The sequence below is a fragment of the Aptenodytes patagonicus genome, chromosome 8, assembly GCF_965638725.1.
Source record: "Aptenodytes patagonicus chromosome 8, bAptPat1.pri.cur, whole genome shotgun sequence".
NCBI classification, from domain to species: domain Eukaryota; kingdom Metazoa; phylum Chordata; class Aves; order Sphenisciformes; family Spheniscidae; genus Aptenodytes; species Aptenodytes patagonicus.
The window spans coordinates 9,259,362-9,272,071 of NC_134956.1; the positions used below are offsets into that span (position 1 = coordinate 9,259,362).

Below are 12,710 nucleotides of genomic sequence, written 5' to 3' on the forward strand. Positions count from 1 at the left end.
GTTTTTAAAAAAAAAAAAGTAGTAGGTGGTGTTCTTGTGAAGTCTTAAAGATATCTTGTATGTTTCGCTAGTGGCTATTATGCATTCAGGCACCTCAGGAACAAAGAAATGACAGAGAAATGGATGGCCTGGGCTTAACTAAGTAGGTGATGGTACAGATGAGGCCTGATAAGCTTAACACTTCATCTCTGTGCTGCCACTGTGGTTTGCAAGGAGATTAGAACTGTCTGACTGTGAGGAGGGCAAGCTCCACAAATTCACTCATACATGGCAGTTCTGTAATGAGGTGATACTTCATTCCTTAAACTACTGAACTAGAACTGCACAAACAGATGTATGCCTCTGGCAGTCCTGTGCATGCAGCACAGGCTCTGCCATACCTCCAAATGCAAACAGAACATCCAGTTGCCACAATTATATTTTATTGATGTACACTGTTCTTTGTACATCGTAATAATAAGGGACAAATTGTATTTTTGTGAAAGGAGGAAACCTGCAAGTAAATTCAGGGTGTTTACATTGCAGGGTAGAGTTTGACAAGAATCTAAATTATTACAATTTTTCAGTAGGTTAACATGACAAAATCTGGTGTTGGAAATTAAGAGGGTGTTCTGCCCTTGCTTATGTGCATTATGTTCTTTCACAGCAAAACTCTTTTAGAAAGCTCGCAAGATGGTGATGTGACCCTACATTATGAATCTTTTCACAGTTGCTGGTAAACAACCAAAGGTCAAGCTCAGTCTCAGAAGTTAACTTTTTTGAGCTTGATGACATGAGTTTAGCAAAACTACATAAAGGATGTGTTGAGAGTCAGAAATGACCACCGGGACCCTAATTCACACATAGATAGCTTTTAAGTGCTGACTTGTTCTGCCTGCTTCAGTAGGATCACCTGTGATTTTAACTTAAGTATATGTTAATTACTCTGTTGTCTTAGAGGCTTGAATGCAGTTCACCAAGAAGGTCGTTGCTTTGTGGTGAGCAGAGAGGAATTTATCAAGATTGACTAGCAGTAACCTGTGATTCAGGCGGCTTTGTCTGATGTTCTGAGGTTTAGCAAAATTGTGTATTTTTATTAAGCAATGAAATAGCAGCAGTCTGCTGATGGCAGTTTGAAGATTATCACAAAGAATGTATTTTAAAAATGGAAACTTTAATGTCGATGTCTTTGTGGAAATGTGCTGTTAATTGTAGCAATTTAAAGTTTACTTTGTGCAAAAATAGTACTTAAAAGAATTAAACCACAATGAATATTAAAATTCTGTTCTTCAGAAAGTGATGGCACTCTTTTTAAAACCAGAGAACCAGTAGCTTTATCTTGATTCCTCTTCTAGAGGCTTGCTGGTCTAGGGCCAGTCCCTCAAAGTAACAGGGCCACCAAATCTTTTTTTTATTTCATAAGGAGGGGTTGCCTCCGTTAGAAGCTGATCACTTAAACCTGGTCTGTCTTTAATTGCAAAAAAGGCATTATTTAATTAACTAGTGAAGGTGAATCAAACTAAGCCTCAAGATAAGCAAACATTAATTTTTCAGTGCTAAGGCTTTCCGTTATAGTACAATGAACCACATAAGGCTTAAAACGTTTCTATACATATATTCCCTAGTAGAGTATTTGTGTTGCAGAAGTGTGGTTTTGGACATCGGCTGTTTATACTAATGAACATCCCAACCAGAACAAGATCTTTTATTTAAGAAGCAAACTTTCAAATTGTAGTACTTGAAAATATCAGCCAGTATATGCATATGCTCCTAAAACACAAGCTGTTTTCTCTAGATGTGTGCAAATGAAGTAATATTTTTTAAGTGCTATAAGCATAAGAACAGAAAAGATACAGTAAGGAGATAACAGTGTGTGTGTTCTTTTTCTAATTAACAACTTTTATGTGATTCAAGTCTTCTACTAGCTTCCTCTCATGTGTGAAGGGAGCAAAAGTAAATTAATTACCATTAGCCTGAAGGAGAGCACACTCTATTCTTTACGACTTCATAGTATTGATTTGGCTATTATTCATGGCTTCTATTCTCTGCTATGCAGATTGATGCATCTTTAATTCATAGATATGTTATCATTAATAGTGGCTTATTGACCAAGCAAAACAAAGCTGTTGCTGCGTCCTTTCTAGTGCAAAAGCCCCATACTTTTTCTGATAAATGTATTAGTTTATGCATTCTATTATAGAGTCTCGAGTTAGATGGTTTATTTCTATATGCTATGGTGATGACCTGTCGTGGTGCTATATGTAATATGCTTTATTTTTTTGGTGAAACAAACTCTCTGGGTAATGTAATGAATTCCTAAATTACAAAAACTTTCTAGTCCTTTGAGAATCAGACAAAAGCTGAATAAGCTGTCTTTGTGTTTGTGTACGTATGATACAACTAACTGTATGTAGAAACCTCTGTAAATAATAGAAAAAGAATGTGCCCTACACTTTAACTTGAGATAGGTTTGGTTCAGATTTAATTTGGTTAAATTTGGGCAAAAGTTTTTTTAATTTTGCAAAAACAGCACTAAACTTGATAATTTGTTAAATTGTTTCCAATCTGATCAAATACTGACATGTAAGTACACAAAAAATAAATCTACCCTAGCTTGATAGTCAACTTATTTTCTTGTTTGTTTGTTTGTTTTTTTTTTTTGAGAGGAAAAAAAGGCGACTTTAATACAGGCATGAGACTATACAAATTTTTAAGTAGAGGGTCTGAATCTGGTTAGTTTTTGACATGTTTTGATGAAGGCGATATCATTAGGGAGCTATGTACACTTCAATAAAATGTCTTGTGTTTTCAGTTTCTGGGGAAAATAATGACTGAGATTGAGGCTGCTATTCTTCACTCTCCTCTCTGCAAAATTTTAAATTGCTCAGTGTGTTTATTTACTCTTTGCAGTGATGTTTTGGAATACCTGCTTGTAGTATAGCATGGGTATGATATGATACAAAGGCTATTATTCTGTAGATTATTCATCCAATTTTCATTAAAAAAACCCAAACATAGCAAGAGCTACAAACAGAGCTCTGGCTGTGGTTTTGATGTGTTTGTTGTTTTGTGCAGAGGGCTTTTTCTTAACTAGGTTTCAAGCTTCATTTTTAAAAGTGCAAGAGAGAAAAAGCTCTGTTGAGGGGAAAAAACATATTGGGAGCTAGCAGCATGCCAGTATTTCAGATGCCAGTCTAAGAATATATGCATTCTAGCTAAATGGTCCAAAGAGAAAAAGATTTGGGCAAGTTCTGTTGTACAGGACATTAGTCTGTATCATATTACAGTCTTTCAAAGGCAGTTATTAAATATTGTACTGAACGTGGTTTGGCAATCAAACTTTAACAGTTTGTTTTTCCTTGTGTGTTCACCAGTTTGTTTTATGAGCCTTTGAAAGAAAGAAATCATGGTGAATATACTACTCCACCTAAATGTACAGGAAGACTAGTCATTCTATGCTGTTTCTTGTGGAGTTTTATAAGTGACTGAGAATCACACACGGAAAGTGAAAAGCATTAGCTTGTGTGGCAAAAACACAAATGTGTGTTCATGCTTCCAGGCAGTGCCAAATACTATAGTTTGGTTTCCAAATTTTTTTTTTTTTATGGTTAGCCTGCTGAATTTTTCTCAAGACATCTGCACACAGACCATGGGCAGGTGGTCTGATTTTCAGAGGTGCTGAGAACATCCTGACATTGCTGGCTTTGATGTGACTGAGGGCAGTTTAGATTTTTTGAAAATAAAATCCTTTTTCATGTTCAGTGATGAAATGAAGAATTGGAAGCTTCAATTTAGGTGCCTGAGTTCAGATATTCAGCTGTTATGCTTTTCCTTGTTGTTAGAAGTCCACTTCGATACATAGTGTTCTGATATCTGTCTAAAACCCTAAATCAATATAAATACTTTTATCAGGTGGATACAGAAAAGTGCAATGATGAGATATAGCAGCAGGGATCAATGCCATGTCCTCCATAGTGACAAACAATGAAATAAAGCCCATTTAAGAGTTAATATTGAAGGTCCCACACAATGCAAAGGGTAAAGGTTTAGAAGTATTATCCAAGCAGATGAATGTTAGTTACAGAGAACATTGCAAATTGCAAACAGAGTTTGTGTCCCGAGGAGATGAGATTACATGTTTCTTTTTCTGAGGAACAATAACCATTAGCTATTCTAAATGAGCAGTGCTTTTAAATCTTGTCACAAGACATGGGTATTGCTAAGCAACGGTTTGTCTTCAGAATGTACTTCAGTTTTTGTGTCTATACTCCACTTTGTCTCTAGCTTTCTTTGTTGCTCGTTTAGGGGCAACCATGGAAGGTGGGGAGACAATTGTCTAGTTTTTCTGGGATGGAAAATAAGCTTTGTATAATAAAAGCATATAGAAATACTGAAACCCTGAACAACAGTTTGGGTGTAAAGCAGGCATATGTCCACAGAAATGGAACAATAAGGAGGGAGACACACACACACAGTGATAAAAGGAAGTGTAATGAGAAAAAACATTATGAAGAGAGTCTGATTGAAAGAATTAGTTTGTGGATGTATCCTGTGACCTTACAGCACAAAGCAAGGTGTCTTTTTTGGTTGTCCTTGTTTCCAGTAACTATAAAGGCTTTCAGAGAAGACCAATGCAGTTTGGCATACAAAAGAAAATGTTGTAGTATCTCATCCCAGCTGAGAAATTGGTGAAAATAGTAAGTTGTCAGGTTCCCTACTTCTGAGTCTTCAGTGACTCAGAATAAATATCCAGGATGAAAGGACTGCGTTCTCACATTTCTTCAGACTTTTCTGAGGAGCAGATTAGATGTACATGCTTCTAATATACTTGCTTTCACCTGAAAATACAGTGATGGCTTTGCCTTGCATGAATGAACATGGCCTCTGGGTCATATTGTGATTCTGCAATTCTATACCTATGGGTTTTTTGTTCATTGTCTAAAGCGGTTCATGTGCAATACTGTAGTGAGTTTTCAAGAGTATCAAGTACGTCTTTATGGAAAAAGGAGTCTCCAGGGCAGTTCTAGAATGTTCTTTTTTGGTTTAAATGTGAGCTTTATGTTCTTTTCTAAAATAGAAGCAAAGGTATGTATAATTACATAGATAGCTTCTGTAAAATGTATTTCTAAAGCAGCTTTTCATAGTCTTGGTTAACTGGCTCTTAAAACACCCATGCTGGCCTGTGAAGAAGTTTCAGATGTCTAAAATAATTTACAAGACAGTAATTTGCTTTTTCAACCATTTTCATTATGATTGAGTTTATAGTCAGGAAAGATGGTGAGCTGGCACTCTTGCAAAAGAGTCGGAAGTCCCCTCGGCCTCTGCCGCTGGACTCTGGAGGCAGCAGCGAGGCAAACCTTCTGAGGCGTTTTTTGCACTCTGGTTAGCCCTGACCCAAAGTAACTCCGTTAAAGGGAAAGATGGGAGTGTATTCCTGACCTCTGTTTGACTGCTTAGAATTAGATCTCCTAACTAGATTGTTATTTGGATCACCCATTTTTGGTGATGGCTGTTTAGGCAGAGGCTTATTAAGTACTTCAAGTAAAAATTGCAATACTGAATTAGTCTTAGAGAGCAAGCATTTGAAACTCCTGGAGTATGTTTCCTTATCTTTTTATTTATTAGAGAACATTCTAATTTGTGCATCACCAATGTCACTGCTGCTTTTAAATTTTATTTGTGATGAGAAATACTCTATATTGTAGAGTAGCTTGTATCTTTCCACACTCTCTCAGCTGTTTCAACCAGGTATATATTTAAGACTCCTCCCGTTATTGCTGTTTATGTGGTATACTTATACATACCTAGGTGTGCTAAGGTTTGAGGAGATACCTTGTGTGGACACGTTTCACAGACAGGGCAGAGGAATATTGCTAAATCAGGCATTGCGTTGGTTGGTTGGTTTGTTTGTTTTTGATTACCATTCAGCTTAATGCTTTAATTGATTTGGTTTTGTAGCACTTGTATGTAGCAATGAGGTAAAAACAGGTCAGAAGTAAATATCTTTGTAAAGATTAAATATGCTGGGGATATAGTGCCCTTGCAATGACTGTAAGATACTTACATTGCGTGTAAATTATTTTGCAAGGAAAGCAGTAACTATCCTTGTCATGTCTGCTGATGATAAATTTCCCAGGATAGCTGATCTTTGGCTATAATATACCAGGTACAGCTTTGAGTAGCTAATTGTAGTGCTATAGTATGCAACAAATATTTCAATATTTTGCATTTCAAAGTGTATTTTATGAAGTAACTAAACGGGAGTGTGAGGCAACAGGAGTTCCTCAGACACCAGTGTGTGGCAAGAGTCAAACGTGACAGGCTAATGTAGAGCTCCTTGGAGTCATTTGATGAAGCGAATAAAAATTTCTCTGTAGAAAGGAAAATAAGCGTGCCATCACACTGGTCATTGCTGATGGATTTCATCAACACAAAGAGGTTCAGTAAAGGTTAATAGGAGTGTGTAATGTGGTGTAACACAAACTCCCAATTATCAAGGAGTTCTCTAATGTCAAGGTGAGGAGAAATATGCTATTGTGACTCATCCTTCCATACAGATCAAGCTGAACCTAACAAAGTTATCTGTGGTCTGTTGGGCAGGGTACTGGAAGAGTAACCAAGAGAGCTTGTTCTCTTTGTAGTTGTGAACTGTTGTGTGACATTGGGCATGTCACTGAATTTTTCTGTATCTCAATATCCTCATGTACAGAATGGAGATTATTATAGATACTCCTTTTATAAAGTCTTTAGAACTCTGTGGATGAAAAATTCTATAGCAGCTCTGAACTAAAATAATTTTGTTTATAAATGCTCACCAGCCATCATCAACAAAATAAAATCAACTCTTAATATTGCTTATTTTGTTAAGGCCTTTAAAGTTGCTCCACTGAATGCATTTTAGAGTAAGGAGGTCCAAATAATAAAAACGTAATGCTGGCACTCTAGCTTAAAAAAACCACACCACCATAGGGTCAACGTGATAATGGGAAAATACAAAATCTTTTACTAAGGAGACATTCACAGATGAGTCTATCAGAGGAGTGCACCATCTGTATTTGATATCTCTGCTGTGGTTGTGCCATCTGGGTACCCTTCTGCTCAATGGAAAAGCTCAGATTCCCATTCACATGCACATGTAATTCTGGAGACTGCTTTTTATTTGGCTTCAAATTCAGGTTTATTCCAACAGTGCATATATAATTAGCGACCCCTCACTTCTGATGAAGCATTCAGAGGCTGTGCTGTATATTTTTAAACCTTCTGCTGGGAATTGCTCTGCCATCTCGCACGTGCAGAGGGGATGTGTGCTGGTGTGGTAGAGCACCGCAAGAGCTGGAGCAACATAAGGTTTGAACTGTCACAGTTTGTGTCCCATCAATTTGAACATGGATATCATTTTAAAATATTGTCTTATAAAATACTCTGATAGATTCCCCACCCCCACGTCAAGAGCAATTTATATTCTTAATTTTGATTCAAAAGCTCAGAGCCATATTTTGGTAAAAGTGGAAAGCCTTGCACTGTGCATAGTTCCTTTAATTTCAACAGAACTGTTAATGGTGTAAGTCAGCACCTAATGTGACTACACTGTCAGTTTGCTCCACATAAATTGTAGGTTTGGGGTTTTATAATTAAAAAAACCCTGCAACAAATGAACCCCCCCCGCTTCCCCCCCCCAAAAAAAACAAACCCAAAACAACCAAAAAAACCCCAACCCCACAAAGTGTAAAAAGGAGTAGGTGTTTTTAAAGCACCCTGAATAAATGCCATTTGTTTTAAATTTTGTACAGTAGTGTTAATAACATATAAATAAAAAATTATTATACAATGAGAAGAGCATAAAAAATGAATGGGAGCTTTATTTTTTGATTACGATGAGGAATAGATTAGTGAAAGAAAAAACATTTTTCTTGATGCGTAAAAATGTAGTATATTATCAACCACCTGATCCCTACACTCCAGAAGAACTTGACCTAAAAATCCAAGGTTACTTTGGGTAGGAAAGTCAACATTAGCGAAGAAATCCATGAGTTTAGGGCTTAAGAATTAACTGAGACAGAACTCTGCTTAAGACTGACGTAGCTTTTGACTCTATAACTAAAGAAACCACATTTAGAGCTGCAAATTGTATTAGCTGTAAGCTTTTTGCAGCCTTGCAGACTCATTCATTGATTACATTTGATTGTCAGGACATCTCAAATATAGAATTAAAATAGTTCCAATAAGCCAATTAACTCATGTGGCACTTCAAATCAGCACTTCTGTGCCAAAGGGAGTCACTGTTAGGGCTTACACGGCAGAGCGTCTGAAGCAAGTTTGAACAGTTCAAGCAATGCATAGCACAGCCTTTCTACTGGGCAAATAGATATTAATTGAAATCAAAAGTTGGTGATTTAATCAAAAGTATATGTTTCTGTAATCTCACTTTACATTTGCAACATTGAGACAACATCTGAAAGTGTTTTTGGTATGGGGTGTTTTGGTTGGGTTTCTTTGGGGTTTTTTGTTGGTTTTTTTTTTTTTTCAAATGGCATGGAGTAAACATACTTTTTTCATGGAAACAATGGATAGATTGAATGGATATTTGATCTTTCATTTGCATGCTGGGTTCTGCTTTTTCATTATAAAACAAAAGATATATACACACATATGTATTTAACATGTATGTGACAAAAACACTCTCAAATAGCAACATTTGTAAAGTATGTATAGCGATGCAAGCTATAGCTATGAATACACCTCAGAGGCATATATCACTTTCTAATATGCAACACAAACCGACAGATTACTTTTAAAGGATTATTACAATATTCCTGTTGAGTAAATAAATTTCTGTAATCAGGATGGTAGTGATATTTACTGGCTCTGAAACTCCCGGGGAGGGGGAAGAATTTTCATCACAAATGGTTGTATTGTTCTGCGCATGCACAAAGCACCCACAGACTTGTCAAAAGACTGGTACTAAGGACTGTTTACACACTTGTAAGTAACTTGAAATCTTTTTTTATATGGCATAAAGGCAATTATCTTGATTTTGATAAGAGTTGATAGGAGTAGATACAAATAGGAACACAAAGATCATGTTTCTCTTTGGAGAAGAAACAAGGAGTAAAAATACGAACTGTAGCTGACGTATGGTGTCTTTCTGAGGTTGTCTTGTTTCACGAGGGTATTTCTTTTCCTGCCTTGGTCATTCAAGCTATGTGGTTTTCTGGCGTGGTGGTTTTATTTGTTTGGTTTTTTGGTTTTGTTTTGCTGCTGTTGTTGGTTTTGGGTTTTATTTGTTGTTTTTGGTTTGGGTTTTTTTTGTGCGTGTTGATGTTTCAGTGCCAAATACTTGGATTGCATTAAATGCTTCAGACCCGAGTTTTGTATAGATTGCTTTCTGGTATGTTATTTCTAGATGATCGTTTACCATGCAAGAAAAAAGCCCCACACCTAAATCCATGAACGGCGTTAAAAGTTCTGACAGTGAAGTACTGTCTCTCTTTCCCTGGCGCTTATGTGAAATGATCTGGCAAAACAGATACCGAAGAAATAATGTATTTTTTGTGTGCTTTCCAAATGATAAATGTTCTTGTCTCTCTGGAGAATTTTTTACCAAATACTAATTTTTGTAAGCAGAAAGAATCAGCATTCCAAGTATTTTTTTTTTGTGATGCAGCGAATCACAAGTTGTATCTGCTTGATCTTCTAGACAATTAGAAATCCACTTATCTAAAGAAATGTCTAACTGACTCTAACTTTTCATACCCCTTTTGTTATGCAAGTCAATTACTTATAGCAAAGTTAAGGCTGTTTTCTCACACTTGTACTGTTCTTAAAAGGAATTACTGGGTATGTTACACATGTTGACGAGAATTTTTCAGTATCTCTTACTGGAATAATAGTATATTGAAAAAAATCGAGGGTTTCATCTTTTTAAAAAACAAAACAAAACTTTATCATCAACTTCATATTTTTTACAGTGGAGGGAAATGGCTATTTAAGGCATTGCTTGGAAGAGCCATTCAGAGTAGCAGTACTACAAGGTAGTTTGCAAGTCTGGTATATAAAGGACAGCCTGGCCCAGAAGCTATGTTTTTTCACCACTGTCTGTGATAGCATTTTGCTTAATTGCAACTCTAGTGGCACGCTGCTGTTTTCTCAAGGTTACGTTAAAAGAAAACAAATAATGTCATTTAAAAACTTTCAAATTTATTTCAAAGGAACTATGTCTTTGCTGGTTTAGTTAATTTATTTAAATTAAAACCAAATTTAACATGTAAAATCTAGTGGTAGGGAAATGATGAGAGCCTGGAGGTCAGACAGCCTCTGCGGTGAAAAGAAGAGAATCCATTATTAATGACGTCCTTTGTTACAGTTTTATTGTGTTTTTGTTTTCTCACTATCTGCTGTGATTCAGGTTTCTTGCACTGCTAGTTATTATAAAATTAACCGCTCTCTAGATTGAATCTAAATTCCCAGCCTCACGCACATTGAGTACTAAGAGGAAGTGCATAGACACACAGATTAAGCTGGCACCTCTTCCCTCCAGACGCAATCACTAGAGCACAAGGATACTAAAAACAGCTGGTGTTTTTTCCAACCACATCATTTCTCCTGTTTTGGAACCTTCCACTGACGGCTGAAAAAATAATAGAAGTATTTTTATGGCAATGAAATACTGAATGTAAAATACATATTATGTTAAACCTCTTGGTTGCCAAGGTCTTGCAGATCAAGTAAATGCTCCTAGTTTGTTGCAAATGTTCTTGAAGGTTTCCAACAATTGCCTAGACATGCACCATGCAAGATGTGTGGTCTTTTCAAATCGAACTCAAATAATATCTACTATTTTCTCCAATTTTTTTTTATGTTGGAACTTTGGCATTTATATTGGGGGAAAAAATGAATTTATGTATTATGAGCTAGCATAATTATAAAATCATAAATTATCAGTTAATTAATCATTCCCATCTATTTTGAGTGCAAGTTATTATTAATTTTCAAAAGCACCAGTTACTCAAAATTGAGAAGGGCGGCTTTTTAATATGTTATCACAATAGCCTAATAGACTACATGGTATGATTCTCTGTGCCTAGAAAATTTGTCGACTTCAACCGTACCATTCAGTTTTCAGACAAATGCAGTGAAAAATCTCCTGGTTTTCTTCACTTGATGGCAAAGCTTAAATCAATAAATCTGATGACCTGAAAACAGTCTCTTGAAGTGATGCATTTTAGAATACTTTCTAAGAACTCAAAGGTCAAGTCTGAAGGAAACCATTTTTATCACAACTTGATACATTAAACATGATCTGTGCAGCTTGAAATAAGCGATTCAAAGTTGTAGTTGATCTCTTGACATAATAAATGTGATAGTTGTTCATGACACGGCAATTTTTCATTTGTTTTAAATTCTCCAAAACTTCAAATCCTGTGGGATGTGAACAGACTTTGACATTGTTAATTAACTGGGAATGTTTTCAATTTACTTTTAATTTACTACATTTTATCACGGTTAGTATTTGTTACAGTAACATTTATCCCTGTTGTCTACTGTGTTCTTGTATTTTCTCCAGTAAATAAAACCCCAATATTTTTCTGTTTTAGACAAAACACTGTGCTATCCTAAATTAATTTTTTTCAGAGTGGAGAGTAATGAGTTTAGTAATGGCATAAATGGACTTGCAGAGTTGAAATCAGAACTCTGCTTATGGCATTTAAATGCACACCAAGAAGGGAAAAAACCAAATCTCCCCTCCTGCCTCCAGGGAGCAAAATGCAGGTGGTCTGCTTGAGGTTTCTTAGATTACTTGGACTAATATTAAAATCTCAGCTAGAATAGAGCCTCATAACTGGAAATAGTGTGGGGGGAAAAAAAAAAAAGAAATTATTACTGAAATTAGAAAATTACAGAATATAAAAAAATTTAGTGTCCTACATATTTACTGGCAACTTTGTATATTTTAACCTTCTTACGAAATTGTCTGCAAATGATGTTTTATCAAATATTATTTGCCTATCAAAACATTCACACAAGGTTTTTACAGAGAAGAATAAAGATTAAAGCAAGTCCAAAGTGTTACTTAGCCTTGAAAATTAGTTTTGTCAGAAGAAATGGATACAACATGTGCAGGCATTCACTTACAATAGAGTCCTTCCTTCCATCACCAGCCAGGACATGACTGGTCCTGACTTATTCACTGTTTTGATCATTTTAGTGTTCATCCAGGTGCTTTGAGCCATTGTTTTTGATGCTGTTATTCTTTCTTCTCTCTCTGGAGTTATATAAGGTTTGGAGAGAATTGTAATTCTATAGGCAAGTTTTATTGATAAATCTCTTTAATACCAGCTCATTTTATTGACTCAAGTATTGTGCTGTGGGTTGCACTGAGAGTCTGCTTTAGAGGTTTGGAAGATATTTTTTGCACACAGGGCTAAAGCTGGCAGAAGCCAGGTATGCTTTTCATCTTCCTCACAGTATCATGGAGGTACTATTATGTGAATAGGTTAAGGGTTTGGTAATGGGCAATGAGTAGTTCATCACAACTCACACATGTTTTAAATAGAGATAAGCAAACAATAACTAGACTGAAAGCCATCACTTCTTAGAGTACAGGTTATAGTGGAATGACATGGGAAAGAGGAGTGTTCTCAGTACTAAATGTTTTGAAGATTGACTCCAAAGAATATTATGCTTTTTCTGTATATTATATTCTCACAAGCTTCATTGTAAATACTGATAAA

The 12,710-nt window shown here is 35.9% G+C and overlaps 1 protein-coding gene across 3 annotated transcripts in view; it reads left to right on the plus strand.

Moving 5' to 3' along the window:
• The window catches only part of CACNA2D3 (calcium voltage-gated channel auxiliary subunit alpha2delta 3), a 479,723-nt gene that overhangs the window by 87,032 nt on the left and 379,981 nt on the right, over window positions 1–12,710 (plus strand). The window lies entirely within an intron of this gene.